This window comes from Tamandua tetradactyla, chromosome 3 (genome assembly GCF_023851605.1).
Source record: "Tamandua tetradactyla isolate mTamTet1 chromosome 3, mTamTet1.pri, whole genome shotgun sequence".
In the NCBI taxonomy this organism is placed as follows: Eukaryota; Metazoa; Chordata; class Mammalia; order Pilosa; family Myrmecophagidae; genus Tamandua; species Tamandua tetradactyla.
In genome coordinates this window covers 42,268,269-42,289,677 of record NC_135329.1, presented here as the reverse complement: position 1 = coordinate 42,289,677, position 21,409 = coordinate 42,268,269, and the positions used below count along the sequence as shown (strand labels likewise).

At 37.1% G+C, this 21,409-nt stretch overlaps 1 protein-coding gene and 1 pseudogene across 4 annotated transcripts in view; one reads left to right on the top strand and one right to left on the bottom strand.

Annotated features, from left to right (window-relative positions):
* TDRP (testis development related protein) overlaps positions 1-21,409 on the bottom strand; it is a 182,231-nt gene that overhangs the window by 24,671 nt on the left and 136,151 nt on the right. The window lies entirely within an intron of this gene.
* On the top strand, positions 13,162-17,131 carry LOC143676717 (S-adenosylmethionine decarboxylase proenzyme 1 pseudogene; annotated as a pseudogene).

Here is a 21,409-nt window from a genome sequence, read left to right as displayed (position 1 = left end):
GGAATTTTTTTTTTGAAGTCTGTACAAGCACAACCATGCCTAACCTGTAAAGTTAAGGAGGTCTCTCAGTGAAGTTAGGTTGCACATCATGAAAGTTAAGCTTCAAATAGCAAAATGTAGAATTAACTACTTTTTTTAAAAAGGGAAGTTATTTTTTTTCAAACACATTGCCTTAAATCATTTAAGTTAAATTAGACTTTGCTCATCATCCCTTCAAATTCTATGTATCTAAAACCAAACCTATAATTTTTCCCAAATTTTCTCCTGACTTTCCTATTTCTCTTAATGACACATTGGTTCAATAGTACTAAGACTTGACGTTCACTGAATACTTGTTGTGCTAAAAGAGAAACTGCATATTTGAATGCTTATTCTAAACAGCAACGTGTCACCCAAACGTTAGTTTAACTTTTACATTTTTGTATCCCCTTTGCATAATAAATATTCCAAAAGTACTTACTGAATAAATTCATGTTTAAAAAGTGAGGAAAAAAAAGGAGGTCTAAGAGTCACACCCAGAGAACCTCTTTTATTGCTCAAATGTGACCTCTCTCAGCCAATATGGCAAGTGAATTCACTGTCCTTCTCCTCTCTATGTGGGACAAGACTCCCAGGGGTGTAAACCTTCCTGGCAATGTGGGACAGAAATCCTAGAATGAGCTGGCACTCAGTATCAAGGGACTGAGAAAACCTTCTTGACTGAAAAGGGAAAGAAAAAAATAAGACAAATAAAAGTGTCAGTGAGTGAGAGATTTCAAACAGAGTCAAGAGGTTATCCTGGAGGTTATTCTTATACATTATATAGATATCCCTTTTCAGTTTATGGCATATTTGAGTGGCTAACGGGAAGTACCTGAAACTGTAGAGCTATTCTCCAGTAGCCTTGTTTCTTGAAGATGATTGTATAAAGACATAACATTTACAATGTGACTTTGTGACTGTGAAAACCTATGTCTGAAGTTCCCTTTATAACAGTATGGACTGATGAGTAAAAAATATAAACAAACAAATAATAGGGGGAACAAAGGTAAAAATATATTGGGTAGATGGAAATACTAGTGATCAATGAAAGGGAGAGGTAAGGGATATGGAATGTGTGAATTTTTTTTTTTTATTTCTTTTCTTGGAGTGATACAAATGTTCTAAAAAATGATCATGGTTATGAATACATACTATGTGAAGATATTGTGAGCCACTGATTGTACACCATGTATGGAATGTTTGTATGTTAAGAATGTTAGTGTTTGTATGTTGTTTTGTCAATAAAAAATTTTTTTAAAAACTTGAATTATGAGCTTTTCATAAAGAAGGCAAAGAAGGAAGTCCCTACCCCTCCCAAAACTGAAGCCAAAACAAAGGCTTTGAAAACCAAGAAGGCAATACTGAAGGGCATCCACAATCACAAAAAAAAAAAAAAAAAAACCACACTTTACTTGCATTCTGCTGGCCCAAGACACCGTATCTCAGAAAACATCCCAAACATCCTCAGAAGAGTGCCTCCAGGAATAACACACTTCACGACTCTGCCATCATCAAGCTCCCCCAATCACTGAGTCAGCCATGGGGAAAACTGAAGACAACAACACACTTGTGTTCACTGTAGATGTCACACCTACAACGAGCAGGTGCGGTTCTAAAATATAGACAATGTCTTCCTTACCCCTGTGTTCTGAATTACCTTAATGCCAAGCTGATCGGCTTCATTCTTATCTCTAAATACCAGGTTATACATACATAAAACAGCCTCTCAAAATCCAGAAATAGTAGCTATCAATCCAGATTAAATATGTCTGCTATAAGACTTTACAATCTAGGCCCCTATTTTTTTTTTTTTCCTGAGTGGGCAGGCACCAGGAATCGAACTCAGGTCTCTGGCATGGCAGGCAAGAGCACTGCCTGCTAAGCCACGGTGGCCTGCCCCCCCCCCCATTTTTTTAATAAGCATTTTCTAAAGGAGACGATACAATAACTGCTCCTTCTTTTCTGGCTTATTTTGCCTTACCAAATGTCCCACGGATTCATTCACATCGCTGCAAGCAACACGACTTCATTCCGTTTTGAAGTAGCAGAATATTCAATCACATGTATACACTGTCGTTCACCAATCTACTTCTCAGTCAGTGCATCCTTCAGCCACCTGCATTCATCCGGCATCAGGTCTAATGCCCCAAGTCCACAATCATCAACACTCTCATCAATGCGTATACTTTTTAAAGGTACATAAATTCATAAGTCAGAAAAAGAAAAGGGCGGGCCACGGTGGCTCAGTAGGCAGAGTTCTTGCCTGCCATGCCGGAAACCCGGGTTTGATTCCCAGTGCCTGCTCATGCAAAAAAAAAAAAATCCTTGTCAGGCCATGATGTATCTCTCTCTATTTGTCAGACCATGTATCTAAACCACAAAGATACAGAATTCAACTTCACGGCCACACGCCACCTTCATAGTTGTGAGATGTTTGATTCAGTGCAAATTATTTATTTGGATAAACTAATGTGTCTTATTATCCCTATAGTCATCTGCACTCTGATATATTTCATTGTGAGGATAAAAAAAAGAGGGGAATGAAGATAGGGCTAGCTTTATAAAACCTGAGACCTCATTCTCTCTGTCAAAACCTATCGTAACTCCAGAATCAATGCCAAAAGGCTAAGGGCTGGCACTCTGCTGCAAGGAACGGCTAAGAGCTGTGTCTTGAAGCTTTCTCCCATAAAAAGCACCGGGGATGTGCAATTCCAGGGAGTGGCCCTATGAGGGGGACTGCAGAAGAAGCTTTGCTGTTAGGATCTCATCCTGCCTCTCATGTTGGCTGAAGAATCTCAATTACCATGGGACTGCACTTCTGAGCCAAACAGAGGAGTATATCATCAAGACGAAGGCAGGCACAGTGGAGCATTCCACATGGTGCTTTTAGTCTTGTGTGTCTCAAAGGAAAAAATGTAAAAAGCCATGGTTAGTTTTAAATTATGGTATAATCAACAGGCATGGGAAACGGACTTAATTTTCTTTCTAAACATTCTATATTTGAAAACCCACAATAATCTTATGTTTAAACAATCTGAAGTTATTGAAAACCTGGTAATTCTGGAGAAAATTTATTTCATTTTCTGAAATGAAAATTTATTTCATTTCATTTTCTGTCAGGTTAGGCAATTTAGGCCAAATTTAGAAATCAAATCCTAGGCCCTATTTTCAAAGACGAGAACTGTAAGGGTTAGAGAAAAACATCTGATGAGACATTCATAATATTATAGAAATCTGAGCTGAACAGGACCTTGAAAGAAATGTAGTCTGACCCCTTAATGGTACAGATGAGAAATAAAAGGTTCACACAAGAAAGAGAGAGGCAAGGCTAGGCCCTCTTGATACAAAGGGATAAACTGGGCCACTGCTAGGCTGAGAAGGGGTGGTTCTGATCCCTGGGAGAGCTATTGCTTAAGCCCTGCCTGTTATTACCATTTGAACAAAAAAGACTATTTAGATGACACAGATATACTTCAGGCACATACACCAATACACTATTTAATAGCACAAACATTTTTTAAAGAAAATATAAAAATGAGTAGCCCTACATGCTCACTGAATTCTCACTGAACGGGTAACAAAAGGCTCCAATACTATAGATGCTATCAGGATGATGCAAGTTAGGCAGATGGCAGATAACCTGACAGTGTTTTTGTGTTTTCCCCTTCATTTAAAATATGAGATAAACATCAGTTATTTACTATAAAATAAAGTCATGCTGAAATGCCAGGAACACAGAAGGTCCTTCACCATTTTCAAAACTATATTTAAAATTGAAGCAGAGCTGGAATGATCAGACCTCTGCCTGGCCTAGTGGGATTTTGTTTACCTGACAGTTCTAATTTGTTAGTTCCACCCTTAGCAATAAACTCTGCAAAGACTGCTTAGATAAAGCTGAAAAACAGCTAATGCTTCACATCACTTGCCTTTAAAATAACATTTTCTACAACTATTTCCTGTGGAAAGGAACCTCATTTCAGAATTTACAAGTCAATGTGATTACAACCTACATAGCTAAAGAAAAGCAATAGATATGGGTGTTTATTCTAAAGTACAAAACACCAAAACTGTATCTGTTGATCTTAAACACATTTAGTAGTTCCTAAAAACATGAAGAAATATTTGTGATCAACCACCAATTAAATTTTGATTATGTGGTCACTTAACTCAATAATGTTTATATTATATCTTTTCTTTTAATTACCCTAATCATTTGACCGTCAACTCTAAATTATTTATGCTACTAGAAAGAGGGTTGTCTATAATTCAAAATACATGTCTGTAGTAGTTTGCAAGCTGCCTGACAGTGATATACCAAAACTTGAATGGCTTTTATAAAGCGGAATTTAATAACTTACAAGTTTACAGATTTAAGCCTATAAAATGTCTATACTAAGGCATCCAGGGAAAGATATTTTAATTCAAGGAAAGCTGATAGGTCTGCAACACCTCTGTCAGCTGGGGAGTGGTGTAGATGGCTCTGCTGGTCCCTTGTTCCTGGGCTCCATTGGTTTCAGCCTTTTTCCTGTGGAGTTTCCTCACTTTAGTTCTCTGGGGCTGGCTTTCATCTCTTGGCTTACCCTTGGCTCTCTCCAGGTTCTTCTGGCTTAACATCTCATGACGACATCTGCTGGGTTCCAAGCATCTCCAAACATCCATGTCACTGTTCTCTGAAGCAAGTGTTCTCTAAGCATATCTGCTCTCTCTGTCAGCTCTGAGGCTTCTGTCATTTCTGTCTCTCTCCAAAATGTTTCCTCTTTTAAAGGATTCCAACAAGCTAATCAAGACCCACCTGAAATGGGAAGAATCACATCTCCATCTAAGCAAAAGCCAATACCCACAACTGGGTGTGTCATATCTCCCATGGAGATAATCTAATCAAAATATTCTAATCCACATTTCTGAATCAGTATTAAAAGAAATGGCTGCTCCCACAAGATTGGATCAGGATTAAAATAATGGCTTTTTCTAGGGTATATAATACTTTCAAACCAGCACAATGTCTTGTGTACAAAAAGCTCACATAAAAGAAAACACTTTGTAATACCAAAGGCTGGAAACAACTAACTATCCATCAACAGAAGATTTGGTTCAACAGAATGTAGCATATCCATACAATAAGTATGTGAGAATGAGAAAGGTCTATATGCACAAACACGGAACTATAAAACATGGACTTATGTCAAAAAAGCAAGGGAACATACTATATAAATGGTATTCTATCATCTGTATTTAAAATAGATAATATCTCTGTATGTATACAGTATCTCCAGAAGGATAAACAAGAAATTGTTAGTTGGAGAGACAGAAAGGGAGACTTTCATTGTATACCACACCCCTTCGTACATTTTAAATTTTATGCTACATGTATATATTACTACTATATATATATTCCTTAAACTGTCTTAAAACATGGTAATAATCACATCCTTTCTCAAACCACATTGTTCACCTGAACAACAAAAGACAGAAAAGGACTGACTAGTTTCTCAATTCTCTCAGGAACATACAAAACTAGTATCACTCCAGATGCATAGAAGTTAGGTCACTTCATTTAATGGATGCTTTAGGGTATTGATGTTTAATTTTTGTGGAAACCCCAATTGAGAAAGACATTGTAATGTCTTAAATTTCTTAAAACAACAGTAAGCAGAATGAATTCACCAGATGGAGAAACCATGGCAGGCTCATGATCCGACATAACCCTAATCCCTCCCTGAATCAGGGAAATTCAGATCACTACTCCATGCCAGAGACTAATCCAAGGGTCTCTTCATCCAGAAAACCAGCTTCACATACTGAGAAGTCAGTACATGTTTGTAAGGGGCAGGAGAGAAGTGCACCAGGGAACAAGACAAGGAGATGGGAGCCGCCAAAGCATGAGGAAGTGAAGCTGAAGCGCCCATTGGTAGCAACCAGAGCATTAGTCCTATTACTCCACAAGAAAAACTCAAGTCGTCCAGCATACAGAAAACAAGGGGGAGCTTGCACTCATTTAGGGTTGTTTGCCTGTAAGGTAGAGAAGAAATTAAAAGTTAGATATGGAAATAAAAAGATTAGATATTATAATAAATTAACTAGAAAACAGATGAGAGAAGGTCCAAACATAATACAGGAAGATTCCAAGATGGAAAAAACCTAGAGTGGCTAATAAGTACAGAGAGTAGGATTTAAAACAGAGTCAAGATTACATTAATACATCTAATATAAGGGAAAGCAGGAGAATTATGAAGCTACAGTGGTCAAAACAGCATGGTACTGGCATAAAGATAGATATACTGCCCAATGGAATAGAATAAAGTATTCAGATATAGACCCTCTCATCTATGGACAATTGATCTTTGATAAGGCAATGAAACCAACTCACCTGGGACAGAATAGTCTCTTCGATAAATGGTGCCTAGAGAACTGGATATCCACAAGAATGAAAGAGGATCCATATCTCAAACCATATACAAAAATTAACTCAAAATGGATCAAAGACCTAAACAGTAGACCTAAGACCATAAAAATTTTAGAAGAAAATGTAGGGAAATATCTTATAATAGGAAGGGGTTTCCTAGACCTTACACCTAAAGAGCGAGCACTGAAGAAAGAACGAAATAGGAACTCCTCAAAATTAAACACTTTTGTGCATCAAAAAACTTCGTCAAGAAAATAAAAAGACAGCCTACACAATGGGAGAGAATTTTTGGAAATGATATATCAGATAAAGATCTAGTATCCAGAATATATAAAGAGATTGTTCAACACAACAATAAAACGACAGACAACCCGATCACAGAATGGGCAAAAGACTTGAACAGATACTTCTCAGAAGAGGAAATACAAATGGCTAACAGATTCCTAACAGTCAAGAGGTTATTCTGGAGGTTATTCTTATGCAGTAAATAGATATTACCTTGTTAATCAAGATCAAATAGAGGTTGAAGGAACTGCCTGAAAATGTAGAGATGTGTTCCAGTAGCCATATTTCTTGAAGATGATTGTACAATGATAGAGCTTTCACAATGGGACTGTGTGATGGTGAAAAAGATGAAAAGATGCTCATTTCCCTGGCTATTAGGGAAATGCAAATCAAAACCACAATGAGAAATCATCCCACACCCACCAGAATGGCCATTATCAATAAAATAGAAAACAAGTGCTGGAGAGGATGTGGAGAAAGAGGCACACTTATCTACTGTTGGTGGGAATGTGAAATGATACAACTGCTCCCGGAAGGCAGTTTGGCGGGTCCTCAGGTAGTTAAGTATAGAATTGCCATATGACCTGGCAATACTATTGCTAGGTATCTACTCAGAGGACATGAGGGCAAGGACACAAACGGACATTTGCACACCAATGTTTATAGCAGCATTATTTACAATTGCCAAGAGATGGAAACAGCCTAAATGCCTACCAACAGACAAGTGGCTAAACAAGCTGTGGTATATACATACGATGGAATATCATGCAGCTGTAAGATAGAATAAAGTGATGTAACAAAATGGATGGACCTTAAGGACATTATGCTGAGTGAGATTAGCCAGAAACAAAAGGACAAATACTGTATGGTCTCACTAATATGAACTGACATTAGTGAATAAACTTGGGAGAATTTCAGTTGGTAACAGAGACCATCAGGAGCCAGAAATAGGGTAAGATATTGGGTAACTGGAGCTGAAGAGATACAGATTGTACAACAGGACTGATTGTAACAATTCAGAAATGGACAGCATGATACTACCTAACTGTAATACAATTATGTTAGAACACTGAATGAAACTGAATGTGAGAATGACAGAGGGAAGAGGGCTGGGGGAACAAATGAAATCAGAAAGAAAGATAGATGATAAAGACAGAGATGGTGTAATATAGGAATGCCTAGTGTATAATGATAGTGACTAAATATACAAATTTAAAAATGTTTTTGCATTAGGAAGAACAAAGGAATGTCAACACTGCAGGGTGATGAAAGTAGATGATAATTAATATTATAAAACTCTAACTTATGCGTGAGACTAAAGCAAAAAATGTTTATTTGGTATAAAATTTATATTTTGACTAGTGTATTTCCTAATATAACTTATGTAGACAGCTTAACTGAACAGCAGAAGTACATGGAACCTTGAATAGGGCATGAGATTTTGTTGGTTTGTCCAGAGTGATGCCCCAATAAATCCCAGAGTGATTTGAACAGTGAATAAAAAAGTATTTGCAAAGACCCCTTCAGGGAATGGTCAGAAAGCAGGAAATTCAACTTCCCCAAGTTGAATTCTTGATATTCTCACAAGCAGTGTGGACAACCAAAACTACAAGCTGAGCCCCCAATCTTGGGGTTTGTTCATATGAAACTTAACCCCACAAAGGAAAGCTCAAGCCTACTTAAAATTAGGCCTAAGAGTCACCCCCAAGAGAACGTTTGTTGCTCAGATTTTGCCTCTCTCTCTCCAGCCAACACAAGTAAACTCACCACCCTCGCCCTGTCTACGTGGGACATGACTCCCAGGAGTGTGGACCTTCCTGGCAATGTGGGACAGAAATTCTAGGACAAGCAGCAACTCAGCATCAAGGGATTGAGAAAACCTTCTCGACCAAAAGGGGGAAGAGCGAAATGAGACAAAATAAAGTGTCAATGGCTGAGAGATTCCAAACAGAGTCGAGAGGTTATCCTGGAGGTTACTCTTATGCATTAAATAGATACCACCTTGTTAGTCAAGATGTAATGAAGAGGCTGGAGGGAACTGCCTGAAAATGTAGAGCTGTGTACCAGTAGCCATGTTTCTTAAAGATGATTGTATAATGATATAGCTTTCACAATGTGTCTGAGGATCTGATGCTCCTTTTATCTACCTTATCAACAGATGAGTAAAACATATAGAATAAAAACAAATAATATGAGGAACAAATGTTAAAATAAATTTAGACTGAAATGCTAGTGATCAATGAAAGGGAGAGGTAAGGGGTATGGTATGTATGAATTTTTTTCTGTTTTCTTTTTATTTCTTTTTCTGAATAGATGCAAATGTTCCAAGAAATGATCATGATGATGAATATGCAACTATGTATTGATATTGTGAATTACTGATTATATATGTAGAACGGAATGATCAAAAGTTAAGAATGTTTGTGTTTGGGGTTTTTTTGGCATTTTAAAAAAAATTTCAAAATTTAGGCAAAATAAAGCATTTAATATCACCAAAAATAACTATACTTTGAAATAGAGTTAAATACTTTAAGAAATTTAAAAGTAGTGAGCTCTGAATAAAAGAACTCAGTGATGAGGAGCCAAATGCTGGAACTGCTTTTTAATTATAAACTTTGTAATTCTTTTCGAATTTTCTGAATTCTTTTTGAATTGAAAAAGAAAAGCAAAACTATACGTGGGACATGACATCCAGGGTTGTCCTCCCTGGCGATGTGGGAGATGACTCCCAGGAATAAATCCAGAGCTGGCACCATGGGATCAACAATTCAATCCTGACCAAAAGGGGGAAAAGAAGTGTAACTAATAAAGTAACAGTGGCTGAGAGAGCTGAAATAGAGTCAAGAGGCTACTCTGGAGGTTGCTCTTACACAAGCTTCAGGTAGACCTTGCTACCTGTCATAACTTGCCAACCCCCAACGAGGACCATTCTAGCCAATCCTAAAGAACACCTAGGGCAACATAAGATTCCATAACGGTTCCATGTACTAGAGTAGCTTTCCAGAAACCTACAACCTCCAGATGGGTCCCTGGTACAGATAAGTCCTGAAACCTAGCCCAGCTTCTCCAGAATATTAGTTCCATCTCCCTACCCCATACTAGTGACAGACCCTCAAAACATGAAAAATTTAGAATTGCCATAGCCCGAACACCCTTAAAGAGAGGGTTGGAAAGATCAAAAGTGATGGTGGAATTATACAGAGAAGACAGGATTTCACAAATGAATATGAATGCTGAATCATTAAACTGGTATCTCTCTTAGGCTCCAGTATTTTAGAGCAGCTAGAAGTAAAAACCTAAAATTGTGGAACTGTAACCCACATCAAACTCTGACATATGTTCTACAACTAATTGTGGTGCTGTGCTTTAAAATGTATAGCTTTTTTGTATATACACTATTTTTTCACCAAAAAAGAAGGAAAAAAAAGTCAATCGTGATGTTAAAAAATGCTTAAGCCCTCTAGCCTCCTATATTCTGGAGCAGCTAGAAGGAAAAATATGAGAGGATCATAGGATAGCCCATGACAAACTCTGGGATCTGTCCTGTAATTGCTTGTTGAAGGGGGCTTTGAAAATTATTGCTCTTTTATTTCTTTGCTTTGTATGTATGTTATACTGTACAATAAAAAAAGGTAAAAAAAATGCTACAGAGTAAGATATGTTCATTAATATTATTTTTTTTCAATAATACCTTTGCTATGGTAATGTAGAAACCAGATCATTTTTAAAATATAAATAGCCTTGGGATAGGAGTCACTGAATAAAATCTTTACCAAATTTCTTTAAGTAAAATAAAAGATCTTTGAAAGATATGGAAAAGTTTTCCTGGAGTTAGGCTTGGAACTAATTAAACAATTACATTATATTTTCCAAAACTTGATAGTCAGTGTACTTTTAAAATTTTTGTAATTTTAAGATATTATGAAGACAGATTTTTTCAAACTCTGATAAATGGAATTTTATGATAAACTTCGGAAAAAAAAAAAGTGAGTGTGACCCCAATGATTGTTTCAGTTTCACATGGTGCTGCATTTTGGTAAATACACCAGATACATCAGATTTCAAGGCTGAATTTTTATTACTTTGTACTTTCTGAATACTGATTTTATCATTTCACTGAGGAGATAATGAAGCACTAGTGACTTTGAGACACATAATATATTTTACAAGTAACACATTTAAAATCAAGAATAAAGATGTATTATTTTTTGTTGTAGGGCATTTATTGCCTAATTAGATCAATTCCTCTTCTGAAAATTAAAACAGGATGATTACTTAGATTATATAGAATTTGAGGTGGCACTGTGGACTCTAGAGAAATTTTCATCAATTAAAATATCATGATGAATTATTCTCTGCTGTAAGAATATTTCTGAATAAAGAACGATCTGGGTTGGTACGCTGGTTTGAAAGGTATGGACACTAGAAAAGCCATGTTTTAATCAAAATCCGATTTCGTAAAATGGCAGAATAATCCCTATTCAATACTGTATGTTTGAAACTGTATTCAAATCATCTCCCTGGAGATATGATTTAATCAAGAGTGGCTGTTAAGCTGGATTAGGTGATGTCATGTCTCCACCCATTTGGGTGGGTCTTGAGAAGTTTCTGGAGTCCTATAAAAGAGGAAACATTTGAGAATGAAGGAGATTCTGAGAGAGCAGAGAACAATGCAACCACGAGAAGGAGAGCCCATCAGCCAGTGACCTTTGGAGATGAAGGAAAATGCCTCCTAGGGAGCTTCATGAAACAGGAAGCCAGAAGAAGCTAGCAGATGATGCGTGTTCGCCATGTGCCCTTCCAGATGAGAGAGGAACCCTGACCGTGTTCACCATGTGCCTTCTCACTAGAGAGAAACCCTGAACTTCATCAGCCTTCTTGAACCAAGGTATCTTTCCCTGGATGCCTCTGAGTGGACATTTCTACAGACTTATAATTGGGACATTTTCTTGGCCTTAGAACTGTGAACTAGCAACTTATTAAATTCCCCTTTTTAAAAGCCATTCTGTTTCTGGTATATTGCATTCCAGCATCTAGCAAACTAGAACAGTTGGGTGAAAAAAAAAGAAAAGAAAAAGACTAAGAAAAATTGCTATATAATAATGATGGAAATCTGATGTTCCTAAAATAAAAAGTTTTATAAAACAACAGGAAAAATAAAAATGGGCAAATCAAAAGAACAGAAAAATATTTAAAAATTGGAAACTTACATTCTCAGTTGTACAAGAAAATAAGGTTTAGACATGGATCTTATCAAGTTAGCATTTCCCATCATCAATAAGTCAAAAGCATTCAGTTTGCCCCTGCCCAATTTTAGGTTCTTTGCAATTTTACTGTCAGACAGAGAATTTTTATTGTATCTAAAGAAAAAAAAAAAGAGTACACAAATCAAGTGGCAGCTCATAAAACCTCTGACTCAATTACTTTTGTTCTAGAGCTACAAAGAGAAACTGATATGGATTCTGGCCTTTACAGGCACAAAAGAACCTGTGTTGATTTCTGACCATTGATTGTCATTTAAGTAGCTTCCTGATGGCAAAAAAACTTTATCCTAGGTTCTGATTCCAGCTCTATTAGTAACCAGCGCATAATCTCCTCATCTGTAAAAATTTGGGCCACATGATCTTTAGGAGTTGTTTTTACTCCCATACTTTCTCCAAAAGGTATCAGGGAATCCCGAACAAATATATTTACCAAATGAGGATTCTAAATCTCTTTCAGTGAGGATAAGAAATCATGTTTAAGATAATGTTCAAAGAAGCAGATTTCAGCCATCAATATACACTCTGAATTAAAATGCTAACTAATTTCCACAGAAATCTCTTATGGAAGAATCTGAATGATTACACAGCCATACCTCGTTTATCATGTTTCACTTTATCGCACATTGCAGATACTGAATTTTGTTACCAATTGAAAGTTGGTGGTAACCATGCACCCAGCAAGTCTATTAATGACATTTTTTCATTGGCATGTGCTCACTTTGTGTCTCGGTGCCAAGTTTTAGTAATTTTTACAATATTTCAAAATTTTTCATTATTGTTGTATCAGTAATGGTGATCTGTGATCTTTGATGTTACTACTATAATTGTTTTAAGGCAACACAATCCACACCCATAGAAGACAGCGGACATAACTGATAAATTTGTGTTCTGACTTTTCCAGCAACTAACGACTGCCCATCTCTCTCCCTCTCTTCAGGCCTCTCTATTTCCTGAGACACAATACTGAAATTAGTACAGTTAATAATCTTACAATGGCCTCTAAATGTGAAAGGAAGAGTCACACGTTTCTCATTTGAAATCAAAAGCTAGAAATGATTAAGCATAGTGAGGAAGGTATGTCGAACACCAAGAGGCTGAAAGCAAGTGCTCTTGCCCAGTCAGCCAAATTGTAAATGCAAGGAAAAGTTCTTGAAGGAAACTACAGGTGCAACCCCAGCAAACTTACGAATGATAAGAAAGCGAAACACACTTATTGCTGATATGGAGAAAGTTTTAGTGGTCTGGGTAGAAGATCAATTCAGCCACAACATTGCCTTAAGCCAAAGCCTAATTCAGAATAAAGCCCTAACTCTCTTCAAATATGAAGGTTTAGTAAGAAAGCTGAACAAGAAAACTTTGAAGCTAGCAGAGGTTGGTTCATAAGGTTTAAGGAAAGATGCCATCTCCATAACATCAATGTGCAAGGTGAAGCATCAAGTGCTGATGAAGAACCTACAGCAAGTTATCCAGAAGATCTAGCTAATATAATCACTGAAGGTGGCTAAACTAAACACCATTCAATGCAGAAGAAATAGCCTTGCATTGGAAGAAGATGCCCTTCCAGAGAGAAGTTAATGTCTGGCTTCAAAGCTTCAAAGCACAGGTTGACTGTCCTGTTAAGAGATAATGCACTGCACATGCAGAATGGATTGCATGGTATGTGACCAGAACTGTTTAAAAAATAAAAAGAAAGATCCAAATGTTGGAGAAAATATGGAGAGAGAGAGATGTATTTAGTCACTGTTGGTAGGGAACTATAATGGCACAGCCCCTCTGGAGTGCAGTGTCATGGTTCCACAGTAGACTATGCATAGGGCTGTCGTATAATTCTGCAGCCATTACTGGGTATATATTTGGAAGAACTGAGAGCAGGAACATGAATGGACATTTGCACACTGCTGTTTACAGTAGCAATATTTACGTTTTACAATGGATGGAAGTGGCCTAAGTCTACAATGACTGATGAAGGGAAGGGTAAACTGTAATGTATGCAGACAATGGAATATTAAGCAGCTGCAAAAAGGAATGAAGTTGTGAGGCATGCAACTAGTTGAATAAACCCTTAGAACATTATTGTTGCGTGAGATAAGCCAGAAACAAAACGACAAATATTGTAATGCCTCACTAATATGGACTAAGTATAATGTGTAAACTCTGAGAATTAAATTTGAGAGCCTAGGTTATTAGGGAATAGAACATGGGCAGAGATTGGGCAATCAACAATTAAGGAGTACAAAATGTTCAATAAGGCTTATTGTAAAGGTTCCTAGATTTTAAGCTCTTATAGCTTATTTCTGAATTTCAACTATTAGTTCTAAATTCTGAGATGCTCAGCTCTTTGTGTATAACCTGGTCGTTCCCTGGAACTTTGGGTATCTGTGTGACACCTGAGACTCATAGTTAGCGTTCTACAGCTAACAAAGTCAGCACTGCCCCATACAGCAATTGTTAAAGAAGGTGAATGAGATCAGACTTCATTTAGAGATATGAATGAAGATGATCTGTTTAGGAATAAGCTAAGTCAGAAAACAGGGTAAAGGATGATATTGATTGTGTTTTACAACTTCAACTTCTGTATGAGACCAAAGGAAAAGATGTTTATTCAATAAAAATTTGTATTTTCAGTAACACACTAATTTAACATGTATGTTCAGTTTATTCAAAGAATGTAATTACTTGGAACCTTGAATGGGAATGAGATCTTGCTATTTTGTACAGTTAATGTAATACCCTGATACATCCCGGAATAATGTGGACAGAAAATAAAAAAGTATTTGTAAAGCCTCCTTGAGGGATTAGGGGAAAATGCAGAAATATTAAACTTTCCCACAGGGGAATTCAAGATATTCTCGCAAGCACTAGGGACTACCAATTTAATAGGCTGAGTCCTTGATCTTGGTGCTCACCCTTAGCAGAAGTTAAGCCTACTAATAATTATGCCTAAGAGTCACCCTCAGAGAACTTCTTTTGTTACTCAAATGTGGCCTCTCTCTAAGCCAACTCAGCAGGTAAATTTACTAAACTCCCTGTTATGTGGGACATGACTCCCAGGGTTGAGCCTGACCCTCGTATTGTGAGATTGAGAAGGTCTTTTTGACCAAAAGGGGGAAAGGAAATGAAACAAGGTTTCAGTGGCTGAAATCTTTCAAATACAGTCAAGCAGACATTCTGGAGATTATTCTTAAACATTATATAGCTATTTCTTTTCAGTTCCTAATATATTAGAACAGCTAGAAGGAAATACTTGAAACTGTTAGATTTTAATCCAATAGCCTTGAATCTTGTAAGATGACTGAATAACTATATAGCTTTCATGGTATGATTGTGTGATTGTCAAAACCTTATGACTGGTGGTTATAGAAAGGAACAAAGTCATGAGACATGCAACAGGGTATATGAACCTTGGGATCATTATATGATACAAAATAAACCAGAAACAAAAGAACAAATATTGCATGATGTGTTTCAGAAAATACCTATAAGAAAATTAGGGCCTAGATTTTATAAATTCTTATAGCAGTTACATTTTGTCCAGGGCTGTAAATGCTGTTTCCAGATTTTCAGATGCTGTGCTATATATATGTATAACCTGGTGTCTCCTAGAACTTTGGCTACCTATGTGACACCTAAGACTTAGAGTGGGAGTTCTGCAGATCTGAAGGTCATCTTTGCTATAAACAACTGTTAAAGAAACTGAAAAAACAATCAGGCATCAATTAGAGATCAGATGTGAGAGGCTACTGTGGAGGCTACTCTTATAGAAGCTTCAGCTAGTTATTGCTAATTACTATGGTCTGCCGAACCCCAAACAAAACCATTTCTGTTAACCCTAAATAACACCTAGGGCTTTATCTGAGATTCTACACAGATTCCATACACTATGATTACTTTCCAGAAACCTACAACCTCCAGATGGTTTACTAGGCCAGATAAGTCCTAAAACCCAAAGGAGTCAGCCTCTCCAAGAACATCAATTAGTTCCATCCTCCGATCACATCTTATTGACACCCCTTTTCAAAGTAAAAAAGTTAGAAAGGGCAGAGCCCAAATAGCCCTATAGATTAGGAGAAGGATCAAAGTAGAAGGAATTATAATAGAGAATTGAGGATTTAATAAATGAGTATGACTGCTGAATCATTATACTGATATTTCTTAGTCTTAAGTGTCTTGGAGTAGCTACGATTGTGGAACAGCAACACACACCAAACTCTGAAATGTGTTCTATAACTACTTATTTTCATGCCTGCTAACACGATGCCCACTCAAGATCATGGATCAAGGAGTCACTCAAAGCAACTTTCAAGTCTTATTATTTAAGAAATATATTTTGTAAGGCTATAGCTGTCATGGATGGTGATTCCTCTGATGGATCTGGGCAAAGTATAGTGAAAACCTTCTGGAAAGGATTCACCATTCCAGATGCCATGAAGACATTCGTGATTCATGGGAGGAGGTCATATTATCAACATAAACATATATTTCAAAGAAGTTGATTCCAACCGTCAAAGAATTTCATGAAGCTTTCTCACCAGGGTACCCACACCGGAATTTACAGGAAGAAACAGAGTTTCTTAATGCAATTTTCCCAAATGGAGCAGCATATTTTATGGGATGGATAAATTCTGACTGTTAGTACTTGTATACTCTGGATTTCCCAGAGTCATGTAATCAGTAAGGCAGGTCAAACCCTGGAAATTCTGATGAGTGAGCTTGACCCAGCAGTTACGGGCCAGTTCAACATGAAAGTTGGTATTACTGCAAAGGATGTCACTCATGAGAGTGGAATTTGTGCCCTGATACCAGGTTCTGTCATTGATGGCACATTGTTCAATCCTTGTGGCTATTTGATGAATGGAATGAAATCAGATGGAACTTATTGGATTATTCACTCCAGAACGAGAATTTTCTTATGTTAGCTTCGAAACAAATTTAAGTCAGACCTCCTATGGTAACCCGATCAGGAAAGTTGTGGATGTCTTCAAGACAGGAAAATCCATGACCACCTTATTTGTAAATGAGAGTTCTAAATGTCACAGTGCTTTCTCCATGCCAGAAGAGTGAAGGTTTTAAATGTTTTCAATGTCAGAGTGCTATGTCCAATGATTATAACTTTGTTTTTACCAGCTTTGCTAAAAATCAGCAACAACAGCAAAGTTGATTAAGAAAAATGAAGAAAAATCAAAAAAAAGAAAACACACATAGAAGAAGGTAGTGGCTGCTTTCTAGATATTAATACCAGAAGCCATGCTTTCCATGATCACCACCTTGTAGTTGCAGGAAGCCCTAGTTGTAATCATAGCGTAAGCCTTTGAATTCTTGTATGCATTACTATATTAAGGAGTTAGATATCTGGTATGAATGTTCTCTTCTGTGTTTAGATATTCTATGCCACTCTTGCTGTGAAACTGAAGCCCATGTAAAAAAAAAAAAAAAAAAACCCTTTCACTGTATGAAATTTTACAACACTTGTGAAAACAATTTCAATTTGGTTTATGCATAATATAATATTTCTCTAGGTATCATCGAAAATTCCCCACAGACAAGGCTTTTGTCCCCATTAGGTGCTGGCCTCAGCCTAACCATCTGGGACTGTTCTATTAAATTGCTGCTTGAATTTTACATCCAGTTACCTGCAGTTTCTAGGACATATTCTCTACTAATGCTATTGAAACCACTTTCTACTTCATACAGATGTTTTTTGCAATAGCAACTAAAGCTTTCTTCCATGAGTCAAGTCCTTTAAAAAAAAAAAAAGTCTTCTATCTTATCTCCTTTTAAAATATATATTTGAAAAGTAAACGGTTAATTATACATTAACAATTTATTTATGTTTTTGGAATGTATTTGGGGAGGAGGTAAAGGGAACTTTTGCTTTCCATACCATTCTATTTTTTAACAAAGTACTTGGCTTAAACAAAAATTAACCTTCTTAAATGACAACTTAATATTCAATTTCAATAAGAAATATACATTACAACTTTCATCTAATCTTGCATGCTGGTGAAAACAAACATCTTAATACATTTGGAGTACTTAAATAACAACAATAAAAAACCAGAACTATTGGCTACTTAGCAAACGGAGCTATTGACCTATAACAGCTCGGTTATAGTTCCTTGGTACAAATATTCTTTTGTTCAACAGATTTGTCAAAGACTAAAAAGGATAAATTCAATAAGTGCATTAACTGTTCTTATAAATCCCTGCATACCTCTATCATTAAGTACTAGAGCAGTTATAAGAGCAGATTCAATATGCTTGCCTGGCCCTCTGCAAAACTCATGGGGTGAGAGAGGTCATTTAAAAGGATGAATATTGTTTTTCACAATATTTAAGATGCTTAAAGTCTCTCCTGTTTTTAAGAAACTAATAAAAGCAATCCCAGTGAAGAAAGAACTCACTACTTTTGCCAACAAAAATACAAAAGACTTTTTTTCCTAGAAATATTTCAAAGATGAACTTAACACGTTGCCAGAAGTAAATGTAAAATTCCATTTGCTCCTACCCACTTCCTATAAGGTTCTTTGAATATCTTCTTCAATCATAGCAATGAGAATATAAGAGCTAACAAAAACCAATGTTGTCATATAATCAATATCTCACTGAGGCCTGGGTTAAGAATAACAAGAAAAAAGATTATTTTCAAAGTCCACAAAGGAGCTTAACAGTGAAGAAATCATAAAACAAAATGTAAACATTCCCCCAGTGTATAATTCTACAACCATGGGTCATCCACTGGGCACCTGGGGCTTGCGGGAGAATATTAACTATGGCTGGAAGCTGTCACATGAAGCCAAAAATCATGCACTAAGTCAGCACACAAACATCAACTTGCTGACTCAAGTCAAGCCAGTTGTTGGGTCTTTGAAGTCCTCTGAGCTGCAAGACAGGTGGCTCTCAGAGGATATCTTCTGGAGAAAGGCAGGAGAGGATACTCCACTACTTCCAGCGGCTGTGTTGTTCACCTCCACCCTGCTTTGCATCCTATCCTTCTTCTCATTGCCCACCCCCGCCCCCAAGTAGTCCCTCCTCCTCCTCACCTTCTATTACTTCCTGATACAAAGATCACCATCACAGCCAGAGCTAACATCATCCTCAATAGGGAAAAACTGAAAACTTTCCCCCTAGGATCAGGAACAACATCATCAATGTTTCTTGATGATGACTGTATAATGATATAGCTTTCACAATGTGACTGTGCGATTGTGAAAATCTTGTGTCTGATGCTACTTTTATCTACCTGGTCAACAGATGAGCAGGACATAATGGAATAAAAATAAATAATAGGGGGAACAAATGCTAAAATAAATTTAGATTGAAATGCTAGCGATCAATGAAAGGGAAGGGTAAGGGGTATGGTATGTATAATTTTTTTATTTTTTTTTTCTGTTTTCGTTTTCTTTTTCTGTTGTCTTTTTATTTCTTTTTCTGAATTGAAGCAAATGTTTTAAGAAATGATCATGAAGATGAATATGCAACTATGTGATGACATTGTGAATTACTGATTATATATGTAGAACGGAATGATCACATGTTAAAAAATTTTTAAAAAAAGATCAGGAACAAGACAAGGATGTCGACTATCACTACTGTTATTCAACACTGTGTTGGAATTTCAAGCCAGAGCAATTAGACAAGAAAAAGAAATACGAGGCATCAAAATTGGAAAGGAAGAAGTAAAACTCTCACTGTCTGCAGATGATATGATACCATATGTCAAAAACCCCGAAAAATCCACAGCAAAACTATTAGAGCTAATAAATGAGTACAGCAAAGTGGCAGGTTAAAAGATCAACACTCAAAAATTTGTAGTGTTTTGTTCTAGTTTGTTAGCTGCCGGAATGTAATATACCAGAAACAGAATAACTTTTAAAAAGGGCAATTTAATACTTTGCTAGTTCACAGTTCTAAGGCTGACAAAATGTCCCAATAAAACTGTGGAGGGTCAGGAGCAATCAATCAGGCCCAAGCAGGAGCAATCAATCAGGCCTGAGCAGGGAAAGTCCCCACAACATTGGGGCGAATGTCCCCAAGAGTTAAACAATAACCAATGCTAGGAAACTGAGAGAATGGGATGAGTTTTGGCAACAGCTAAAATAGGGGGACTTCTGTGATATACTTGCTTGCTAGCAACTGCAAAACCACATGATTTTAGCCTTTATAAGAACACCTTGAAAATCTCTGGGGGCTGCTCTCTGAATACTTCCTTCTTAGAAGTTTCTGAGGCAGTCACCGGCCGGCTAATAAAGACTCCAAATTGGCTTGCAGTTCTGAATTATGTGGTCTCTCTTTCGGTGCACCCCACAACAAAACAAGTCTATAGAAATGTCCAATTACAGGCATCCAGGGAAAGATACCTTAGTTCAAGAAGGCCGATGAAGTTCAGGGTTTCTCTCTAGTGAGAAGGCACATGGTGAACATGTCACAGTTTCTTTCTCATCTGGAAAGGCACATGGTGAACATGGTCAGGGTTTCTCTTTCATCTGGAAGGGCACATGGCAAGCTCAGTTTCATCTGCTAGCTTTCTCTCCTGGCTTCCGGTTTCATGAAGCTCCCTGGGAAACGTTTTCCTTCTTATCTCCAAAGGTTGCTGGCTCGTGGACTCTGCTTCGTGGTGCTGTGGCATTCTCTGCTCTCTCCGAATCTCCTTCATTCTCCAAAATGTTTCCCTTTTTTATAGGACTTCAAAAACTAATCAAGACCCACCCAAATGGGTGGAGAAAGATTGTCACCTAATCCAGCTTAACAACCACTCTTTGACTAAATCACATCATCCAGGGAGGTGATCTGATCACCTTTTCAAACATATATTGAATAGGGATTACTCTGCCATTACAAAATGGGATTTTGATTAAAACAGGGCTTTTCTAGGGGACATACATCCTTTCAAACTAGCACATTCCACCCTCTGGACCCTAATATAGACATGTTTTCCCCATATACAAAATACATTCATTCCATGACAGTATCAGAGAACCTTAAACCATATCAGTAACATTACAAATACAACACAAAGTTAAAAACAGTACAAAATCTCAAAGTTAATTACAAGTATGGTCTGACCTAAGGCAAAATTCTTCTCTGTCTCTGGACCTTTGAAAACCCATAACAAGTTATTTTCTGCCAATATACAGAGGAGTAGCAGTCATGGGATATATATATGCATTTCCATAGGGAGGAAAGAACACAGGGGTCACTAGACCCATACAATTTTGAAAACCTGCAGGGCAAAGATCATTAGATTTCAAAGTCTGAGAGTCATTTATCTTCGGGGTTTTAGAAAGCAGCAGTCCCACTTTTTCCAAAGACCCACGCAGAGGCCTGCCTCTCTCCGACGGCAACCTTGGGGGACACTGGGGAGACCACCTTTTTCTCAGCTCCACCCTCTCCAAGTATTGCCCTCTTTTGTATATATACTTACACACTCTGGTATATT